At 41.5% G+C, this 22,111-nt stretch overlaps 1 protein-coding gene across 2 annotated transcripts in view; it reads left to right on the top strand.

The window, feature by feature from the left end:
• PANK1 (pantothenate kinase 1) overlaps positions 1 to 22,111 on the top strand; it is a 104,666-nt gene that overhangs the window by 17,352 nt on the left and 65,203 nt on the right. For both annotated transcript variants that reach the window (XM_010838527.1, XM_010838528.1), the window contains exon 3: positions 2,606 to 2,746. The gene's annotated coding sequence lies outside the window, so the exon portion shown is untranslated. The remainder of the gene's footprint in view (positions 1 to 2,605; positions 2,747 to 22,111) is intronic.

Raw genomic sequence — 22,111 nt, 5'->3', positions numbered from 1 at the left:
TTCCCCCAGTGTTACATCCATAATATGACCCTGTGACCAGGGAATTCTATGCTCCTTGAAGAACAGGTATAAATGCTTTTTTCCTTTTTTTGAGTAGTATTCTTGCTTTGGTCAACAGGAGCCTGAAAATCCAAGATTTCCTAAAGAATTTAGTCTCGAGAATGCCCTTTGTGTTAGTCACTCAGTAATGCCCAACTCTTTGTGATCCCACAGACTGTAGCCTACCAGGCTCTTCTGTCGGTGGGATTCTCTGGGCAAGAATGCTGGAGCGGGTTGCCATTTTCTTCTCCAGAGGATCTTCCCAACCCAGGGATCGAACTCAGGTCTCCTGCATTGCAGTCAGTTCTTTACCCTCTGAGCCACCAACACAACTGCTAACGCTTAGAATGATGTCAGTAAATCAACGCTAACTAGTACAGACTTTGGGCCACAATGATGTTTGAAAATTACCTGACCGATAAAGATTTTGAAGTATTTAGAGACTCTGGTTAAAAGATGATAGCAAAGCTCATTACTTTTGCCAAAAACTTATCAGCTGACAGTGTAAATAGAATCGAAAGAAGCAGACTTTGAAGAGATGCTGAACACATAACGACGCCCCCATGCTTTCTTTGAGTCACGGGGAGATTGCTGAGAGAGTGGTGAGTACAGGTCAGTCCAAAGATAGCAGTGCTGACAGTGGCATCACAAGCACAGTCTTTGAAAAAGTCTCCAAAGACCAAACGCTGAAAATGTGTGACCAATTAATTGCTAGCCCTGAACAGCGTATGTTTATCAGTGAGCAAGAGATTATGACTGTTTACTCATTTAAATAGAAGTTGCTGGAGTTCCCCTGTGGTCCAGTGGTTAAGAATCCACCTGCTGGTGCAAGGGACATGAATTTGATCCCCAGTCCAGGAAGATTCCACATTCTTTGGGGCAACTGCATTCATGCGGCCACAACTACTGAAGCCCGCTTGCCTAGAACCCACGCTCCACAAGAGAAGCCACCGCAATGAGAAGCCTGCACTCCACAGCTAGAGAGTAGCCCCTGCTCGCCACAGCTGGAGAAAGTTCTTGTGCAGCAACAAAGACTCAGCCAAAAATAAAACTAAGTGAATAAATAAATTTTTTTAAAAACAGAAACTGTTTAAACGCAAGCCTGAGTTTAGGGAGACCAGTAATACTGAGGAAAGTCTTGAAAAAGGAAAGTCTCTCTGTGTTTGGTAACACTTCATCACTTGGGGATTCTGTTTCTGGCTCCTCATCAGATGTTCAGCTCCAACCTGGTTTCACAGGCAGTGGTAATACCAGCATCATCTCTTCAAGAAGTGATATTTGTTGCATGTGTTACAGGTTTGTTTTCATCAGTATAAATTTTAAATATTGCTAAGACCTTTCCTAGAAATAAGCTTTATCATAAGCAAGGAAAGAAGGCTTCTCCATCCATGGGATTTTCCAGGCAAGAGTACTGGAGTGGGGTGCCATTGCCTTCTCCGCATACACCTCTAGTTAGCCCTTATTTTATTCATCAAAGAAATACAATTATTAATACGTGCCTTATCTGTCAACCATTCTTCCAGCTCCCTCTTCCATAAATACCACATAAACCATAATTTAATCTTACTTGTGAACAAGGATTTATCCTAACCCTCTGTATAACCTCGGCCGCTATCGTAAGATCTTGGACATGGCTGAATAAATAAAATTGGCATTGTGTTTTATAAATAAAGCTGTTGTTAGCCTGATGAGTGTGAATCGATTCTCTATAGCCTAGTCTCCTTTGTTTTCATTTTTCTGTAGTGTTTGTGTATTTAAAATATAAGATTCATTGCTTTTCTCTCATAAAAGGCATACATAGCTATTGTAGAAAGCATGATTTATAAGGAAGAAAATTAACTCACTCCTAGTTTTACAACCGCTTCCCAGCTGGCTTAGCAGTAAAGAATCCGCCTGCCAGTGCAAGAGATGCAGGTTCGATCACTGGGTCAGAAATATCCCCTGAAAAAGGAACTGGTACCCTATTCTAGTATTCTTGCTCAGGAAATCCCATGGACAGAGGAGCCTAGAGGGCTACAGTCTATGGGGTTGCAAAAGAATTGAACAGGACTTAGCGATACTAAAAGAACAATGTTACAGCCAGTGATAGTCACTCTTAACCTTTGTTTACTTTGAAAGCTATCTATGATGCTGATCTATAAGCCCTTTGGGGGTACAAATGGCAGGCTTTCCATTCATGCCTCTTGTCTGCAGTGCCCTCAGCATGTAGCAGGCATATAAAAGATTTAAAGAAAACACACCTTCAGGGATCAAACTGTGTTCACAGGTTCTTTGATCCAGATTACTTTTAGTTAACACTATCTTGTATTTTCCCATATCAATCCTATTTGATCTGACAAAATCTGATTTTCTGCACTGCATTCCGCTTACCCTCTTTACTTCAGGACCTCTACTCCCTAGCCCTGGGGAAACACTATGCTGTAGCCCCTCTGCAGACCAGCCTTCCTTTCTCTGTTGTCCTCACCGCTTCCCCATCAGAATGGTCCCTCTCATTTCCCATTGTCTCATGCCCTGCCTCTCTGCAAGCTGCTCTTATAATAACCTTCACCTTCGTGTGGACTCGCAGGTAACCTGACTGGAGGTTGGTTCCCATTCTCCACTCAGCACTGTTCTTGGATTGGGACGAGCTGATGTTGTGCAGGAGAGGCATGGCATGGAAGAGAGTGAGAGTCTCCACGGAGAGAAAAACAGCAGCAACTCCATTTTGGTAAGTAGGGATGTGAGGGGTGGGCCCTGTGTCCTCAGTGGTACCCACGCCAGTCTCAAAATTAGTCACTGAAATAGGTGTGAGCTAATGGGAAGACAGCTCGTGATTTAAAGTGCACCCCACTGGTATGTAGCCAGATGAACAGCTAGCTCTAGATGACACTAGAGTTGGTATTGTGAGGCAGACCCTGGGAACTGGCCTTGTGTGATTTTATTTTTGGACTTTATTCCCATGTGACGCCAGGGTTTTCTATAATTTTTACAAAATTATAATAATAGTTGATGGTCTCCTTCTCCCAAGTAATATGCTTTACTTTAGCTGTTAATTTCTTTACCTAGGGATAATTTTTTAATTGTCATCTATCCTTAGTTTTCTGAAATGTTACCATCAAGTGTCTGGATGTGATCTGGGTTTTGCTTTGTTTTTCTATTCATTTGAAGCAGCACTAATGGGCTCTTTTCATTGGAGGTGTGATGTCTTTCATTGACAATGAGCTATTTTATTCTGTTGGTTTTTTAATATTTCTTTCCCTTCATTCCCTCCATTCTTTCCTTCTGGGACACCTCTTTGTTTTTCTTCAAATACTTGGTGATTCTCAGTTGTTCATCTGTCTGCATTTTCCGTTACCTCTTAGCCTTGCGTATATGTTTGAGTGCTTATCTGTTCGTTGTTTCTGCTTCCTATGGTTAGAGGAAGGATATACCACCAGGTCAAGTGGATCAGTAGCTGGTCTTCTGAGCATGGGAACTCCCACTTCATATGGGGTACAAACATCTCTTGGTTATTACTTTGCTTATAATCCCCAAGAGGTCCCATTGGAATTACTTTGGCTGTTTGCTGCGTAGCACAGGTGGAAGGAAGAAAAGAGGAACTGCCTGATTGTCCCTGCTGCTGGAATGCTACCAGAATCACCCTAAATGTTGGTTTGGGACTGCCTCCTGACCGTTTATCTCCTTTCCCTAACTACTGGAAAATACTGAGTATTGGAGCAGTACTGAAGCCTGACTCACAATTTATAGGTGCCCTCTTCTTTAATGTTGGGCAGGGGTCCCTTTTCAGTGTTATCTCAGTTCTACTTTCTGTATTTCAACAGTTTGTGCAGAATGTTTGATCCGTTTAGAGAAATTCTTGCAAGTCAACAGGATCTTCAAATATCTATATATCTAAAGACATATAGGATCTATATATTTATAGGTATCTGTAGATATATATATCCTTTAGGTTAGTTTTAGGGTTTAGATCAGGGGAGGAAGGCTGGATGAACATGTTTTTGTTTGGATTGCCATCATGATCCAATATTTCTGTAGAAGTTTTCCAACATTTTTAAAAGACATACTACTTCTCAAAGTCTCACATAGAGGATCAATGCATTAAGCAGGTAAATGCAAAACTGACCTAGTTGAAGCCAAGGAATCAGCCTTGTATGTGGACTCACAGGTTTCCCTTTGACCCTTCACTGCAGCTCCTGAGACCCTCCATGGAATCTTAGAACTCCACAGAACAGATGAAAAACCTCTGACAAGATTTATAGTCTAGGAATGTCTGATCCATAACAGGTTCTTAATAAATACTGCCTATCATTATGAATAAAAGGATACAGCATGTGGGTGGAATGGAATACTACTCAGCCATAAAAAAGAATGAAGTTTTGCCATTTGCAACCGTGCAGATGGGCCTGAATGGCATTAGGCTTAGTGAAATAAGTCAGAGAAAGACAGGTATTTTATATTATTACTTATATGTGGAATCTGAAAAATGAGACTAGTAAATATAACAACAACAACAAAAAAAAGACTCACAGTTATAGAGAACAGGCTTAGGGTACTAAGAGATACTAAGAGATATAAACTGCTATACATAAAAGGAGCTACTAGGGCATATTATACAGCACAGGGAATGTAGCCAATTTTTATAATAAGTATAAATGGATTACCATCTTTTAAAATTGTGAATTTTTAATTGTGAATTCAGGTACTGTACCTGAAAGAAAATATTGTAAATCAACTTATGTGCATGCATGTGTGCTCAGTCCTGTCTGACTCTGTGACCCTACGAATTGTAGCCTGCCAGCTCCTCTGTCCATGGGATTTCCCAGGCAAGGATACTGGGGTGGGTTGCCATTTCCTTCTCCAGGGAATATTCTTGCTCCAGGGATCAAACTTGAGTCTCCTGCGTCTCCTGCATTGGCAGGCAGATTCTTTACGACTGAGCCACCCGGAAAGCCCAAATCAGTTTAAACCTCAATATTAAAAAGTCCCCAATTAATAGACTCCAAAAAAAGTAGCAATCATTATTATTACTTTTAAAATCACTGCCCCTCTGCCTTCCCTAACCCAAAGCCTTCCATAGAAGCTGAATGGCAGCTTCTGCCATTCTTTCTGGCAGTCCCATCTTGAAGTGAAGGGAAAAAACATTCTTTTTAGAGAATTAACAGCAACCAACCACCTAGTGAGTATGGCCAATGGCCTTCCCAGGTCCTCCCATCTTAACCTAACTTAATCCTTACAGTGATACTATGAGGCAAGTGTTTGATCTCCAGGATATGATGAAGAAATAGAGGTTCAAACAGCCAAAGCAGAAATATACACAAATTCAAATGAGTAAGAAATGTCCAGTTATTTTATGCTCTAAAATTTAATTAAATCTAACTCCTAACATGGTTCCACTGGGATGGCAAGAAATGACATCTCAGCCATTAGAGGGCTTCCTTCACGGGACCTGACTCAGGATTCCAGTTCTTGCCCAGTGTGCTAAAGCATGGGGGGGTCTGGCCCTGTCCTTTCTTATCCAACTGCATGATTACCTGCTGGATGCCCATTTTCTGTACTAGGAAATGTCCTCTGAAATGAGACATGCCATGTCTTCTGTGTGACCTGCAATGTCAAGGATCTTTGAGGGGCTGGGGTAGGTCAAGGTATACCTCACTACACACCTTTCCTCTCTGGGCACTAGCATCCTCCTCTAGCTACTCAAATCTCTGGGCTCCTCCCCTTCCCAGGCCTCCCCTTTTTTAGTGACAGGTATATCTGTCTCTTCCTTCTTGCTTCTCTCAAAGAGTCTCCCTTTCTCCTGTCTTTCTAAGAATGCATAGAAGAAGCTGGCCGAGTTTGAACTTTAACAAAGCAAAAAGTGGTCCATGGCAATGTCTTTCCTTGTGCAAAAAAACCCCAAGGCAGGAAAATACCACGAGTCTGCTGCTAAGAAAAGGGATGGTGAGCACAGGGTCTGGAGAATGTAAAAAAAAACTGATTCTCAATAAGTTTCCCTGCCACAAAAAGTTAAGTTACCGATTAACCCAAAGCCCCACAGTAGTAAGATGCAGACCAACAGCAGCTGACTAGAACATGCCTAGATAGACCAAGTTCAAGTCTCTGCAGGGCAGGTGCTCAGGGCAGGGGAGAGCAGCAGCTGCAAATGCCAGCTCAGAGCGGCCCTGTGACCACACTGATGGAGATCGTGGCTGGACCACATCCAGGGGCTTGAGTCTTAGCAGAGTCTGCAGACCGAACCCAGAGCCATCTCACTACAGGGACATTCCGTCATCTTACACGAGACAAACACAGTTCGTCCCCAGGAGAGAATCTGAATTATTCTGACCTTGGAATTTCCACATGGGGATGCTTATGTAAAGCTGTACTTAGAAGAAACGGAATGACAGCACTATTAAAGAGCACTCACATGGAACAAACTCAGCCTCCTTAAATTTTAGTATGGGAGTTACGTAAGGGAGAATTAAAACAAAATGACCTTTTTACACATAAATGTGCTGCTTTCAGACTTTCAAATTATATCCCTGTGAACAATTTTCTATTTTTGTATAGAAGACTTTTAATCCTTTTTCGGACAACCAAGAATTGCATTTTGTTCTGAATTACTTTACTTTCAATGCTAATAGGAATAGTTTGTTGTTACTCAGAGATAAAACTTTAAATGGCCAAGAAGTTAAATCACAGAGAAAGCTGAGCCACCTAGTTTTGGACCTATCGTTATTTTTATGTTTACAGTAGAAGTTTTATGTTGACCTCAACTGTCAAAAATCACATTAAAAATAAAAAAGCAGGGGCGTGGGTGGTAGTGTAATTTCTCTGAACAGCCAGAACAGTGGTCATAATGTTTATGTTTTTATAAGTGAGTCCCTTAGAGATGCAATTTTTATGTTTACCCCAGTTCACTTTTTCCTTACTAAACATTCTACACGCATCATAAATTAGGAGGGGGAAAAAAAAAAAAACAAGAAAATTGAAAGTTCAAAGAAAAACTTTCCTGGAAATCTACCACCCAAAGACTACCACTGTTAACATTTCCATTGGTTTCTTTTGGGGTATTTTCCTATATCTCTGTTTCAAATTCCCAATATTGTTCCTGTCACTTCTTTCTTTTATAGTCATGGTCAACGTTGACTTCTCTTTTGTCTTTTTTATTTATTATTGTAAAATAAGAATTTCCCGCATTAAAAAATTATACTCTTCATAAGCCTTTTTAATGGCTAATAGTTCATCATGTATATGACGACATTACAATTCACTTAACTAGAGAGATTGTCTTCCAGAAAACCCATTCCTCCAGGTTCCATACCTTTCCTCTCAAATGTGGCTAAGGGTTTCTGGATGCCACAGAATAAATATCTGCATATACATTACCATATGTAAAATAGATAGCCAGTGGGAGTTCCATCATGATGCAGGGAACCCAAAGCTAGTGTTCTATAACAACCTAAGGGGTGGGAGGGAGATTCAAGAGGGAGAGGACATATGTATACCTAATGCCAATTCTTGCTAATGTATGACAAAAACCATCACAATATTGTAATTATCCTCTAAATAAAAAAAATATATATATATAAAATAAAGTAACCAATTTCCCACAAAATTGGAAGATTCATTCTAAGATGAACCCGGCTCAGACATTATGAAATAGAGCAAGAATGTAAATAAAATTTTAAAAGAAAGCAGGAAAAGGATTTTTAAAATTAGATGAAATGTGATGGAAGAGAAAATTATTAATTTGTGAAACGTCATCACAACCCGCAATGTGATGGCCATTTGTGATTCATATAATATTCGCAATGTGATGGCCATTTGTGATTCATACAATATTTGTCTTTTTGTGACTGGCTTATTTCACTTAGCATTGTGTCCTCAAGGTTCATCCATGTTGTAGCTTGTGATAGAATTTCCTTCTTTTTTACGGACTGATAATAATATTCCTGTAAACCAGATTTCGTTTAGCCATTCATCCGGGGGTGAACATTTGTGTTGCTTCTACCTCTTGGTTATTGTGAACAGTGGTGTCAGGAACATGGGTGTGAAAATATCTCTTTGAGATCCTGCATTCCACTTCTTTGGATGTACACCCAGCAGTGGGATTGCTGGATCATGTGATGTTTCTGTTTTTAATATTTTGAGGAACTTCCATAGCAGTATAATCCATTTATAAAGGAAGAAGGTATACAAAGAAAAGTCCTGTTTGTAGAAGGTCAGGCTGGGCCAACACTCTAGATTCACAGGGCATAGGAATTCACTTAACAACGTCAATTGTTCCCATCCCTTTCCCTGGCAAAGCCCTGATTTTTGTTCAGGTATCCACTTTTTCTTCAGGAGGCCCAGTACTCAAAGGAATTGAACCTCATTCCTAGCTTTGGGAGTGTGTCTTGCTTACTCTGAATGACTCGTGGTAATCCCACCACCTTGCCGTTGAATGGTTTAGGAACTCAGGCTCCAGCCATTCATGGCACAGCTCCCTTGGGGCATGTAATTGGCAGAGGAGTGGAACGTGTGACCTCAGTTGACCCCTCGGTCAGCCTGAAGGGAAAGGTTTCTGTGGTACAGTGGGTGAAAGGTAGTCTTTTTCTCCTGTAGAACATGAAGAAGTGTGTGTCTGCATTTGCTCTGTAAGCCATTTATTCAGTGAGGACTCTAATCTAGAGACAAAACTGATACACAAAGGATGAACCAGGAGAGTATCAAAGAAATGGAGGGAAGCCCTTATGGCAGTGGCCCTGCAGCCCCTTTGAGCTCTGGACTGCCTGAGAGCTCAAAACAAATTTCTTTGTGTGTAATCTAGCCTCAACTGGATTTTCAGTTATTTGCAGAACTGATAGAACTCTCCTCTACCTTGGGGAACCTCTGGGGGAAAGTTTGAGAATCAGCTCTTCATCTTACAGCCCTGAGGTCTGCATCTCCTCTTTACACGCTGGCTGGTCAGTGTAGCCTACCCGCTGCCAACTGAGGATGTCGCGCCTCAGGATATTTGAAAATCTGGGAGAAGGTTCTGTTTTGCAGCTGAAGGAGAGATAAGGAAAGGGGATATCCCTCCGCCAGGAGGTGGCCTATGCCGAGATCTAATCTGGACGAGGAGAGGCTGTACCCGGGTGGTGACGGAAGGAAACAGACTGCAGGACCACTGCTCACCCGCACTGAATTAGAACAAAAAAGTAGCCTTCCCCAGACACTTTACCTCCATATCATGACAGACTGTCACAATACTTTGTTTTTTAGCACAAAACATTTTCCTTTCATTTGCCAGAAAGTTGTCATAATGAATATACAAATGTATGCTATCTAGGGTGTGAATAGTTCTCAGATCTGGCACCACTGAGCCTGGTACCATCTGGACAAAGAACAGGTCAGCCTCTTAGAGACAGAACACAGAGCAGATGAGAAAACTGGTGGAGACATACTTGCAGTTCAGACATAATTTTGATAAGTAAACACCTTTAGCAGGTGAACTGGGTAAGGCAGGTTTTTCTTAATTTCTAATTTTAAGATAATTTCAAACTTATAAAAAATGATGCAAGAAAAAGTCACCAAGAACCAAAAATAAGTTCTCATATATCCTTCACCCAGTTTCCAAATGTTCACAATGCATAATGATAGCACAATTATGAAGAATAGAAAATTTTCTTACCATACTATTAACTGATATACAGATATTATTCAAATTTCCCTAATTGTCACATTGATTTTTTTTTCCTGGTCCTGGATCCAATCCAGGATCATACATTACATTTAGTTGTCATATTTTTCTGTCTTCTTCAGGCTAAGACACTTCCTTAATTTTTTTTTGTCTTTCATGACATTGATACTTTTGGGGAATACTGGCCAGTTACTTTGTAGAATGTCCTTCAAGTTGGGTCTGATGTCCTTATGATTAAATTTAGCTTGTGCATTTTTGGCAGGAACACTACAGAAGTAATGCTGTGCGCTTCTCAGGGCACCATTTCAGGGGTCACATGATACTGCTCCGTCTCATTACTAGTGATGTTAACTTGGATTACTTGGTTACGGTGATGTGAGCCTGCTTTCTACACTATGAAGTTACTATTTTTATAATTGAGTTTCTCATGTGGAGATACTTTTTAAATATGCATCTATCCTGTTTTTCATCAAACTTTACCTCACTAATTCTACAATCCATTGGTGGAGTTTACCTACATCAGTTATTATTGTGGCATTGGCCAAGTGCTGAGACCAAGATTTGGGCTTTAGAATAAAGTTTGGAAAGAGTTTCCAAATGTAGGTGAGGAACATCTCACAACCTGCCAGTATAGTCAGTACTATAAAATGAGAGCAGGAATTTTGCAATCAGACAGATCCACCTTCAAATATTGGCTCTACTGTGTATTAGCTGTGTGGTCTTAAGCCAACTAACCTCTCTGAGCATCAGTTCCCTTACTGGTAAAGTAGGGATGATGGAATCCACTTTATAGAGTTTTTATAATGGTTATAATGAATAGAAAAACTTTGCACAGTCTCTGTCACACCATTAATGCTCAGTAAATTTTAGCTATTATCATAATGATAATGGTTCATCTTCAACAGAAAAAAAAAAAAAAACACCAAAGGTACTTTCTTGGCGTAGTTACTTATGGAAGAAGTGCCTTTTTTTCTTTCTTTTTAATTTTTAGCTTTTTGTTAAGTCTAGCTAGGAAGAATGTACTTCTGACGTACCAGTTAGATGGGCAAGAAGCAAGAATGAATACACACACATACACCATACGCCCAGCCCTTTGGATATGATGACAAAGGAAATATACTAGCTGAGATAAAAACTAATATAATATAAACATAATATCCAGGATTACTGAGCACTTTGGCAGATACCACTTGGTTGTTTTTTTGTTTTTTGTTTTTTGTTTTTTAACCCAATAGCCAATCTCCCATTCAGAGGAGAATTCTGCCCTATGAGTAAGTGGAAATGTACTCAACTAAAAAAAATTTTATTTCCCAAGTTCCTTTGCAACCAGAGGTGGCTAATATGACCAGTAACAAAAGTCTGCTCAATATGACTTCTAGGAAGCTACTGAATTTTGATAAAAGAGACATAGCTGACATGTGCCTTTTAACCTTCACTCTGCATTTTCCTGCCTGGAACTCAGAACGATGCTTGTACTTGTAACAGCCACCTTGCAACCTATGGGCAGAAAGACACACACTGAAGATGGCCGAACAGTCAGAATGAAGAAGCCTGGTTCTGTATTCAACTTTTATTCTCTTACAAGTGAGGAAACCCAAGGCTCAGAGGTGTTAAGCAAAGTATCCATAGTCAGTTACCTCTTAAGCACTGCAGCTGCAGCTCAAATCTATGTCTATATGACTCCAAAGTTGTCTGTTTTCTACTACAATACAAGCTTCCTGGACTACCCTGATGGTTCAGATGGTAAAGAATCTGCCTGCAATGCAGGAGATGTGGGTTCAATCCCTGAGTCCGGAAGATCCCATGGAGAAGGGAATGGCTACACACTTCAGTGTTCTTGCCTGGAGACTTTCATGGACAGAGGAGCCTGATGGACTACAGTCCATGAAGTCTCAAAGAATTAGACTCTACTGACTGACTAACACTTACAGTTTTTCACAAGCTTCCTGAAAGGATGAACATACTTAGAACCCTTTCTCCCCACGTGTACATTTTATGATGGACAAAGCAAAGTGCGATGGCAAAAGAAAGTATCCAGTGGCTGACAGGAGAGCCGCAAATATTACTTACTCTTTCTCTTTGTTGAGGACCAGCAACCCCAGTCTGATAAGCAAACATGATCAGCAGTTCTCTGGCACTTCATCTCCTACTCATGCCAGTAAATAAGGCTTCAAACCATGATAAGAAACTTCTGATGAGTGTCACCGACAAGTAGTTGCCACCTAGAGAGCACATCCAGAACATCATGGCCTAAGTCAGAGGTCACACAGAAATGGTAGATGTGTCTTGATTGCCTGATTTGGGTGCTTAGTTAATTGCTTGAGCTAGGACTGCAAGGAGATCCAACCAGTCCATTCTGAAGGAGATCAGCCCTGGGATTTCTTTGGAAGGAATGATGTTAAAGCTGAAACTCCAGTACTTTGGCCACCTCATGGGAAGAGTTGACTCATTGGAAAAGACTCTGATGCTGGGAGGGGTTGGGGGCAGGAGGAGAAGGGGACGACAGAGGATGAGATGGCTGGATGGCATCACTGACTTGATGGACGTGAGTGAGTCTGAGTGAACTCCAGGAGTTGGTGATGGACAGGGAAGCCTGGCGTGTTGCGATTCATGGGGTCGCAAAGAGTCGGACACGACTGAGCGACTGAACTGAACTGAACTGAAGAAATATCCGTAATAACTGAGATTCTTGCTGCTCTTACAAAACCGAGGCCAGAATTCCTGGGTGGCAACATTTGACTAGAGTGGCCCCCACTTCCAGTTCATCATTCCATTCCATACTGCTTCTCTGATGCTAAGCCAGAGTATTTGTTTCCAGTTATCATCAGGTTTGTTCACTTCCTAGTGTCGACTGAAAAAAATGCACAAGGGAAGAGTTGTGAAGTTAAGTTTTTTGGGGGCAAATTGAAGACTATAACCTGGGAGACGGTTTCTCAGGTAGCTCTAAGGAACTGCTCTGAAGAGGTAAGGGGGGAGGTCTGTATATATGTGATTTGGGAGGTGGGGGTGATATGTGCAAACAAGCACATATTTTGGCCGAAGGTTACTGCTGGTCACAAGAAGGTTGGTGCTCGTCAAGAGGAGCAGATGTCTCCATTAATTATTTTAGTGCTTTTCTAGTTATGAGCAGATACAAGAAATTCTGCTCATAAAATCTTCTGAAAATATCTAACTATCTGAAGGCCTATTCTGTGAGTTTTTCCCCAGAGCACAGAGTGCCTCATTCCTGATTGCCTCCCTGAACTCTTTTCAGGGGGTGTAGGTTAGCAACTGTGGTGGCTAGTGACCTAATCTTTGCAGAGGCAGATGGCAAGTGATAAAAATTTCAGTTGGCAGTGTAAGAAGAAATGTTTTCTCTTTATTAAATATTTGATCTCTGTCTGGAACAAAAATTGATAGAGCTGTTTCTTATAGCTGGCCCACTTAAGGCATTTCAGTTACTTACCAGGAAGCAGAGAATTGAAAGAATTCTCAGACACGTGCTTTCTAAATCTGTTTTCAGATTAGCACCCTTCTGGCTCATTCACAGTCCCCCCATGTATATTACTTTCATGGGCCTTCTCAGCAACTGTTAAAGTTGGTATTGTATTATTTTTCTCACTGGGATAGAATAGGTGAGATGAGTGTTTGGAAATCTTGTGTAATTGCTATGTTGGTTAGCATGTTGACTGCCATTTTGTTGATTTGCAAAGTTGTTTTCCCTGATTATTCTTTTTAGAAATCAGGAATGGAAGAGGCTTTCCTGGTAGTTCAGTGGAGAAGACTTCTCACTCCCAATGCAGGAGGACGAGGTTTGATCCCTGGTCAGGGAGCTGAATCCCACATGCTGCAACTAAGAGACTTGGCACAGCCAAATAAATAGGAAATTTTTTAAAAAGCAAAAGGAATCTATAGAGAAGGTAGACCAACAGACCTTTGTCTCACCTAAATTGGTGACCTCACATCTTTGCATCTTCACTACCCTCTTCCTTAGCATTTTAAGTTCTGTGCCAGTCATGGTGCCAAGGGCTTTACATGCATTAATTAATTTATTCATCATAATAACACTCTGAAATCTGTTGAAGGAGAAATTTTTTTAAGTTGAGTCATGACTCACAAATATAAACATGTCTCTGGTTTTATTAATTTAATTAATGATGTAATAACTAAGATGTTGCAGCCAGTCCAAATGAGAATACATTAAGCCATCAGGAATGCTTAATTAAGCACTTACTTTATTGGTGTAAAACTGATCTTTATCCATGGGAAAGTAATGGGTTGCATACCCCTGGACACAATTTGCATTTCTATGTATAAGAACATTTACATTACTCTGTTTTCTGCAAATTGTAGAGTTGTAAAATAACTCAAAGCCAATGAAATGCAGAGAGTAAACTTTTAATAGATTAACAGATAGGACACCCACTAATTTTTTCTTATTTCAAAGTATTTCACAATTTCCCCCCCTGCCCCAAGAAGTACTTCTGTTGTTATTCCTTTCTTCCAGTTAAGGAAATTGTAGTCAAAAGAGGTCAAGTAAATTTTCTAAGGTCTCATAACCAATAAATAGTGGAATCATGTTTAAGCTTCAGTCTTACTGAATCTGGCAAAAAGTAATGCAGTTAATTAAATCACTTTCCCTCTTGGATTTATCATGCTTGAAAAGTTCAATTCAAAACAAGCAAAAATCACAAAAAGGGAGCCCACTGTTTCTTGGTTTCCCTATAGATGTTATAAATTCGTAACCTGAATTCAGTAGAAGGAATCTTTTTTAATATACAATGTTTAAATTAAAAAAAAATTTTTTTAAATGGGGCTTGCCTGGTAGCTCAGTGTTAAAGAATCCACCTGCCAAGCAGGAGACATGGGTTCGATTCCTGATCCATAAAGATCCCACATGCTGGGGAGCAACTAAGCCCATGTGCCACAATTAGTGAATCTGTGCTCTAGAGGCCGGGAGCCACAGCAGAGAAGCCGCCACACCACAACTAGAGAAAAGTCCACGTAGGAACAAAGACCCAGCACAGCCCGATAAATAAAAGTATTTTAAAAATGTAAAATATGACTTAGGGCCATTATTAGTTATCCATTGCTGAGCTCTAATGCCAAAAAATTAGTGGCTTAAAACAACAATAAGGAAAAAAGAAATAAGAATCTATTAACTCAGAGTCTTTGCTGGGTGGTGCTAGCTCACAGTTTCCCATGAGGTTGCAAATGTAATATTGGCTGCAGCTATATCATCCGAAGGCTCGATTGGAGATGGATGATTGATCAAGGTGGCACACTCGCATGGTGGGCAAAATGGTGCGACTCTTGATGGGAGACACCAGTAAACCCATGTAGGCTTCTTCACAGACTGCCTGAGTGTCCTCAGGCAAAGGGTGGTGTCATCTGCATATCTCAGGTTATTGATATTTCTCCCGGCAATCTTGATTCCAGCTTGTGCTTCCTCCCGCCCAGCGTCTCTCATGATGTACTCTGCATGTAAGTTAAATAAGCAGGGTGACATTACACAGCCTTGACGTACTCCTTTCCCTATTTGGAACCAGTCTGTTGTTCCATGTCCAAATCTAACTGTTCCTGACCTGCATACAGATTTCTCAAGAGGCAGGTCTTGAGAAAGACCTGCCTTTTGTGGTGATCCACACAGTCAAAGGCTTTGGGATAGTCAATAAAGCAGAAATAGATGTTTTTCTGGAACTCTCTTGCTTTTTTGATAATGCAACAGATGATGGCAATTTGATCTCTGGTTTCTCTGCCTTTTCTAAATCCAGCTTGAACATCTTTAAAGTTCATGGTTCACGTACTGTTGAAGCTTGGCTTGGAGAATTTTGAGCATTACTTTACTAGCGTGTGAGATGAGTGCAATTGTGTGGTAGTTTGAGCATTCTTTGGCATTGCCTTTCTTTGGGATTGGAATGAAAACTGAACCTTTTTCAGTCCTGTGGCCAGTGCTGTTTTTTCCAAATTTGCTGGCATATTGATTGCAGCACTTTCACAGCATCGTCTTCTAGGATTTGAAATCGCTCAACTAGAATTCCATCACCTTCACTAGCTTGGTTCATAGTGATGCTTCCTATGGCCCACTTGACTTCACATTCCAGGATGTCTGGCTCTAGGTGAGTGATCATACCATCATGATTATCTGGGTCATGAAGATCTTTTTTGTATAGTTTTTCTGTGTATTGTTGCCACCTCTTCTTAATATCTTTTGCTTCTGTTAGGTCCATACCATTTCTCTCCTTTATTGTGCCCATCTTTGCATGAAATGTTCCCTTGGTATCTCTAATTTTCTCGAAGAGATCTCTAGTCTTTCCCATTCTATTGTTTTCCTCTATTTCTTTGCACTGATCTCAGGAAGGCTTTCTTATCTCTCCTTGCTATTCTTTGGAACTCTGCGTTCAAATGGGTATACCTTTCCTTTTCTCCTTTGCTTTTCACTTCTGTTTTTTTCACAGCTTTTTGTAAGGCCTCCTCAGACAGCCATTTTGCTTTTCTGCATCTCCTTCTCTTGGGGATGGTCTTGATCCCTGTCTTCTGTGCAGTGTCACCAACCTCCGTCCATAGTTCATCAGGTACTCTGTCTATCAGATCTAGTTCCTTAAATCTATTTCCCACTTCCACTACATAATCGTAAGGGATTTTATTTAGGTCATACCTGAATGGTCTAGTGGTTTTCCTTACTTTCTTCAGCTTAAGTCTGAATTTGGCAATAAGGAATTCATGATCTGAGCCACAGTCAGCTCCCGGTCTTAATTTTGCTGACTGTTTAGAGCTTCTCCATCTTTGGCCGCAAATAATATAATCAATCTGATTTCGGTATTGACCATCTGGTGATGTCCATGTGTAGATTCTTCTCTTGTGTTGTTGGAAGACAACATCACAAGACTTCATGTAAAAATCTGGATTTCTGGCTACTTTAGAAAAATGAGTTCTGGCAACCCTGCATTCCCACCTGACAATAAGCAGTTGGAGTTGAGTGGCTGCTGCTCACTTTAGAAAGAATATGCACTTTCTGAATTCATCCTGGTTCCTATTCAACTCACTTATATGACCTACTGAGCTTTTGTGCTATACTGGTGATTTCTGACAAATGAAATGTATGCAGGGTGAGACACCACCACTCACAGACCCAACTCCTAAAACAACCCATATGATCATCTGTGCTCTCTGTCCTCTCCCAGCTGCTGGCTGGATATCTATGCTCAGAGCACCCTCAGGAGTCATGCATTGAAGATGGTAGAACCTCTGAGCCTCCTCTCTGACTGCACAGCTCAGAGTTCCCTCTCCACATTCGCCCTCACCCCTACATTGGACTGTGGAGTGAAACATGAACTTGACTGTGTTTGTTGTCTTAAGGTACTGAGACTTGAAGGTTCTTTTTATGCAACTAGCATTAATACCATAACAAACACCACAAATGGGACCTTGATGTGGGGGTTGCTGTTGTTCAGTCACTAAGTCATGTCTGACTCTTTGTGACCCCATGGACTGCAGCACCCCAGGCTTCCCTGTCCTTCACTATCTCTCAAAGTTTGCTCAGACTCATGTCCACTGAGTCTGTGATGCTATCTAATCATCTCATTTTCTGCCACCCTCTACTCCTTTTGCCTCAATCTTTGCCAGCATCAGGGTCTTTTCCAATGAATCGGCTCTTTGCATCAGGTCGCCAGAGTATTGAAGCTTCAGCATCAGACCTTCCAATGAATATTCAGGGTTGATTTTCTTTAGGATTGACTGGTTTGATCTCCTTGCAGTCCCAGAGGCTCTCAAGAGTCTTCTCCAGTATTACAATTTAAAGGCGGTAACTCCTAAAATAAAAAATCCAGAAAACCTGAAATAAGTGGCACTGGCTTAGCATGCCAGTTGTGGGAAGAAAGGAAACTGATCCCGGAGGCAGAAAAGGTGGCAATGCATGCTGTCATGGCAAAAACTTGGCAAGAATTCTCAGTTGAGAGGCCAGCCATATGCTTCCTGACTGTCAGCTCCAAGAGAAGCAGTTGGAAGGAATCAAACTGTTAGTGCTTTTTGGCCACAAGTGGCTGGCACATTTGGGCAGTTTGCAGGGAGAAGTGAAAGAAAATAGAAAAACTACATTAATTGGAAGTCTTGAAGTAGACTACATCTAGACCTCAAATGGTAGGAAATAAAAGTGAGAAAATTGTGAGCAACAAAGAACGGCTATGTCACCACCACCTCTCGGCACAGATCACCTCCCAGGTGTGGCTTTCCATTTCGATCCTGACGTCATCCAGGTGGCTGCCATTAAGATGAGGGAGGCATGAGGATAAGGGGGAAAGATATAAAGAATGTTGAGAACACTGCCTGCAACAGTGTTCGGTCTTCAGTTTGTGGCATAGGAACTGTCTAGAAGGAAATCAATGGGAAGTCTGTTAGGTTTTTGCACAAATGATATTTCCAAAGAAAACAGAAGTCTGGGACAAAGATGAGTCAAGGCACAGAACAGGACTCCCCTGGTGGTACAGGGAATAAGAATCCACCGCCAATGCAGGGGACATGGGTTCCATCCCTGGTCCGGGAAGTCTCCACATGCTGCAGGGCACCTAAGCCTGTGCACCACAACTACTGAGCCCTCGCTCTAGAAATCCTGCTCTGTAACAAGAGAAACCGCTGCACTTCGATGAAGAGTAGCCTCTGCTTGCCGCAACTAGAGAAAGCCTGTGAGTAGCAATGAAGAGCCAAAGCAACCAAAAATAAATTTTAGAAAAAGGTACAAAGCAACAACCAGCCTTGGACTTACAGGTTTCCATGAGAAGGAGGCAGACTACAAAATCTGCATAGTGTCAGAGATAATTTACTCCCCATCACTCACGTCAGATATTGCCACAGAGGATAGATAATGAACAATGAAGAGAATTCCAGAAGAGTGGAACCAGGGGTCACAGAGAAATATGGACAAGATAATGCCTCTCATATAGGAGAGCGAGAGTCCAATCAAAAGACATTTTCCAGTGCTTTCTGGTCAGGGAAATGTCTCAATGCCTGACCAACCACTTTGGGCCACTGTCGGCTTTCTTTTACTTCTTCCCTTTCCAGATGGGACCCTGAAGCTCCTTGTCTCTGCTCGCCAGTGTATATTTGGGGACGAGAAAGGAGCAGGGGCAGACGACTCCTCTTTTTAGTTTGCAAAGTACTCAACCAAAAAGAACAACATGTAAACCAAATAGAACTGGCTGAGCATCACCGAGGTCTGCTGCTGCTGCTGCTAAGTCGCTTCAGTCGTGTCCGACTCTGTGCGACCCCATAGACAGCAGCCCACCAGGCTTCCCCGTCCCTGGGATTCTCCAGGCAAGAACACTGGAGTGGGTTGCCATTTCCTTCTCCAATGCATGAAAGTGAAGTCGCTTCAGTCGTGTCCGACTCTTAGTGACCCCATGGACTGCAGCCTACCAGGCTCCTCCGTCCATGGGATTTTCCAGGCAAGAGTACTGGAGTGGGGTGCCATTGCCTTCTCCGACACCAAGGTCTAGAGCTTTGGATAATGTTTTAGGAAGTGAGCGGGGAGGAGTTTATTCTACAAATGGGAGGAAGAATGAAATGTAGTTATTGACCATGTATTTTCCACGGTCATTTCTTTTTCTTCCTAGGCATTAAGTTAAACTACACTTCTCAGGCTCTCCTGCAACTGGTGTGGGTGTGCAGAGGGAACACTGACTGAGTTCTGCCCAGTGAGATGTGGCCAAAGTTGATGTATGCTGTTTCCAGTTTTGGTCCCTAAAACACCACCATCCTTTCTACTCTCTTTGTCCCTCATCTGCTAGCGGATGTCAACATCTAGGGCAACACTAGTTTCCAAATGAACCACACCGACCAGGCACCCCCCAGCTGACAACATTGAACTCTTTGAGAACAGCAAATATACTTTCATTGCATTAAGTCACTGAGTTTTTGGGTTTATTTATTTACACAGAAACTAGTATAAAGTATGCTAATAAAATTTCCAGTATACTGATTGAACATGCTGCATCTTATATGACCAGTGGACTGTTTAATCTTTATTCAGAGATTCCAGACCTTTTAAATACATTATTTCAGCTGTTATATGATTGCAGCCCAGCTGACTTGATAAATTTAATTTTCTGAAGGTTGCATTTCTGACACAAATATACCCACCCATAATGGAATAATGAATATCATACCTCAACGGGCCTGAGGGGTGGGCCAAAAAGGGATGCCATGGGAAGTAGTTAAAACCTTAAAACTGTTTTCGGGTATGGTCCTAGGTCCAATCCTGAGTCAACATCATAGATGGTCTGTCATCTAACATCCAACCAGGGTGTTCAGCAGAGAGGGAAGAAGAAGCAGAGAAGCTAGTCAGAGGACAGTGAGGCAACACAGACATTAGCAATGGCACGAAGCCATCACCACCTTAGGCTGGCGAGAAGCAGGGAGAAGGTGATAGAATGAGATCCCAGGAGTTATGGTCACCAAGCAGAAGACAGTTAAGGCAGGCGTGTCCGTAGGTGATGGAGACCCCAGAAGAGGGTCAGCAACTTTGGGGAGATGCCTCCCTAGACAGCGAGGGGAGGAAGAGAAGATTCTGCCATTCTCACCAACATCTCCCACTGACTAAGCCTGCTGGAAGACAACTGACCCTAAGAAAGTTGGCTTTCTGGAGCCAGCCCCCTGCCTCATCAGGCAGGGCAGGGGCATGGCAGGCAACAGATCTGAGCACATAAGCATAAGACCCACAGAAGCTGGTTTTAAAAAAAAAAACAGATATAGAACATTCTATTCTCAGTAAAAATAAAAGGTCAAGTGTCAGAGCAACTTAAAAGAGTGTTGCAATCAAAGGTGGGATGTTTTTAAATTTCTTGCTTTTGAGAGGTCCTGTTCCAGTTGTTGTGATTTAAGTCATCACTTTTTTCATGTTTTATGTTAGGTTATGGAGAAGCCAGCATGTGGGTGAACTTCTTTATCCTGTGTCCTCTCACCCCCTGTTATTCTGCAAAGCTCTACCGTGTTACTTCCTTTATACTGCTGACTATAAACTGTAGCTATTTTATTTGTTCACTTGTTAAATGGGTCTGATTGCCTTACTGGTTGTAGGCTTCAGGATGTTTTCCTTAGCACAATACCTGTAGATGCTCATAGAAGATACTGTATAAGTATTCATTGAATAAATGAATGAGGTAGGTACCACTATTATCCCCATTGTACACAGTGCTATCCAATACAGTAGGTCTGCTGCTGCTGCTGCTAAGTCGCTTCAGTCGTGTCCGACTCTGTGCAACCCCATAGACGGCAGCCCATCAGGCTCCCCCCGTTCCTTGGATTCTCCAGGCAAGAACACTGGAGTGGGTTGCCATTTCCTTCTCCAGCGCATGAAAGTGAAAAGCAAAAGTGAAATCAGTTGTGTCCGACTCTTAGAGACCCCATGGACTGCAGCCCACCAGGCTTCTCTGTCCATGGGATTTTCCAGGCAAGAGTACTGGAATGGGGTGCCATTGCCTTCTCCAATACAGTAGCTACTGGTCACATATTACTATTTGAGTTTAAATGGTTTAGCTACTGTGGGAAACAATATGGCTATACTTTAGTGTATACTTACAAATTTGCTAAGAAGGTAGGTGGTATATTACGTGTTTTTATCATCATCATCATATAATAAGAGGAAAAGGGCAGAAGGAGACTTTTGGAGGTGATGGATAAATTTATGCCAAATTGTGATGGTTTGACAGGTATATACTACTTATCTCCAAACTCATCAAGTAGTATACATTAAATATGTACAGTTTTTTTATATGTCAATCATAGCTTAATAAAGTGGTTTTTAAAATAAGCTAACTTTTAAAATGTCAATTAATTAAAACATAAATACAATTTAAAATCCAGTTCTTTTGTCATATTAGCCACATATCAAGTACTCAGAAATGATGCATGGCCAGTGGCCACCACCGAAGAGTAGACACGGTACATTTACCTCATCACAAAATTCTTGGAAAGTGCCAGATAATAGTGGAAGCTGGCTGAGAGGAGGAGCTGGGATTCAAGCCTATGTCTGAGTGACTTCAAAGATGGAATTCTTAACCGCATAAGGTAGTATCATTATTATTATTAGTTGCTTAGTCCTCCTATTTTCAATCTCAGCCCCTTTGAAGGATTTATAGGGAGCTTCAAGCCTGGCTACATCCTAGGGTAATCAATTGTCCCATGGGGTTTGCTGGAAACAGAAAACTCTGAGGCAAACAGTGCCACTTCATTATCAAGATTCTCAATTGAGGTTATTGCAGGTAAATAGATGGGCTCACTCAGCTCCATTTCAGCTCCCTGTAACATGCCGTATACAATACAAAAAAGATCTTAATGACCCAGATAACCACAATGGTGTGATCACTCCCCTAGAGCCAGACATCCTGGAATGCGAAGTCCCTAGTGGGCCTTAGGAAGCATCACTACAAACAAAGCTACTGCCAGTGATGGAATTCCAATTGAGCTATTTCAAATCTG

Source organism: Bison bison, unplaced genomic scaffold, assembly GCF_000754665.1.
Source record: "Bison bison bison isolate TAMUID 2011002044 unplaced genomic scaffold, Bison_UMD1.0 scf7180017864097, whole genome shotgun sequence".
Lineage (NCBI taxonomy): Eukaryota > Metazoa > Chordata > Mammalia > Artiodactyla > Bovidae > Bison > Bison bison.
Note: the sequence above shows the minus strand (reverse complement) of the source record. Positions and strands in the feature narration are given on the sequence as shown.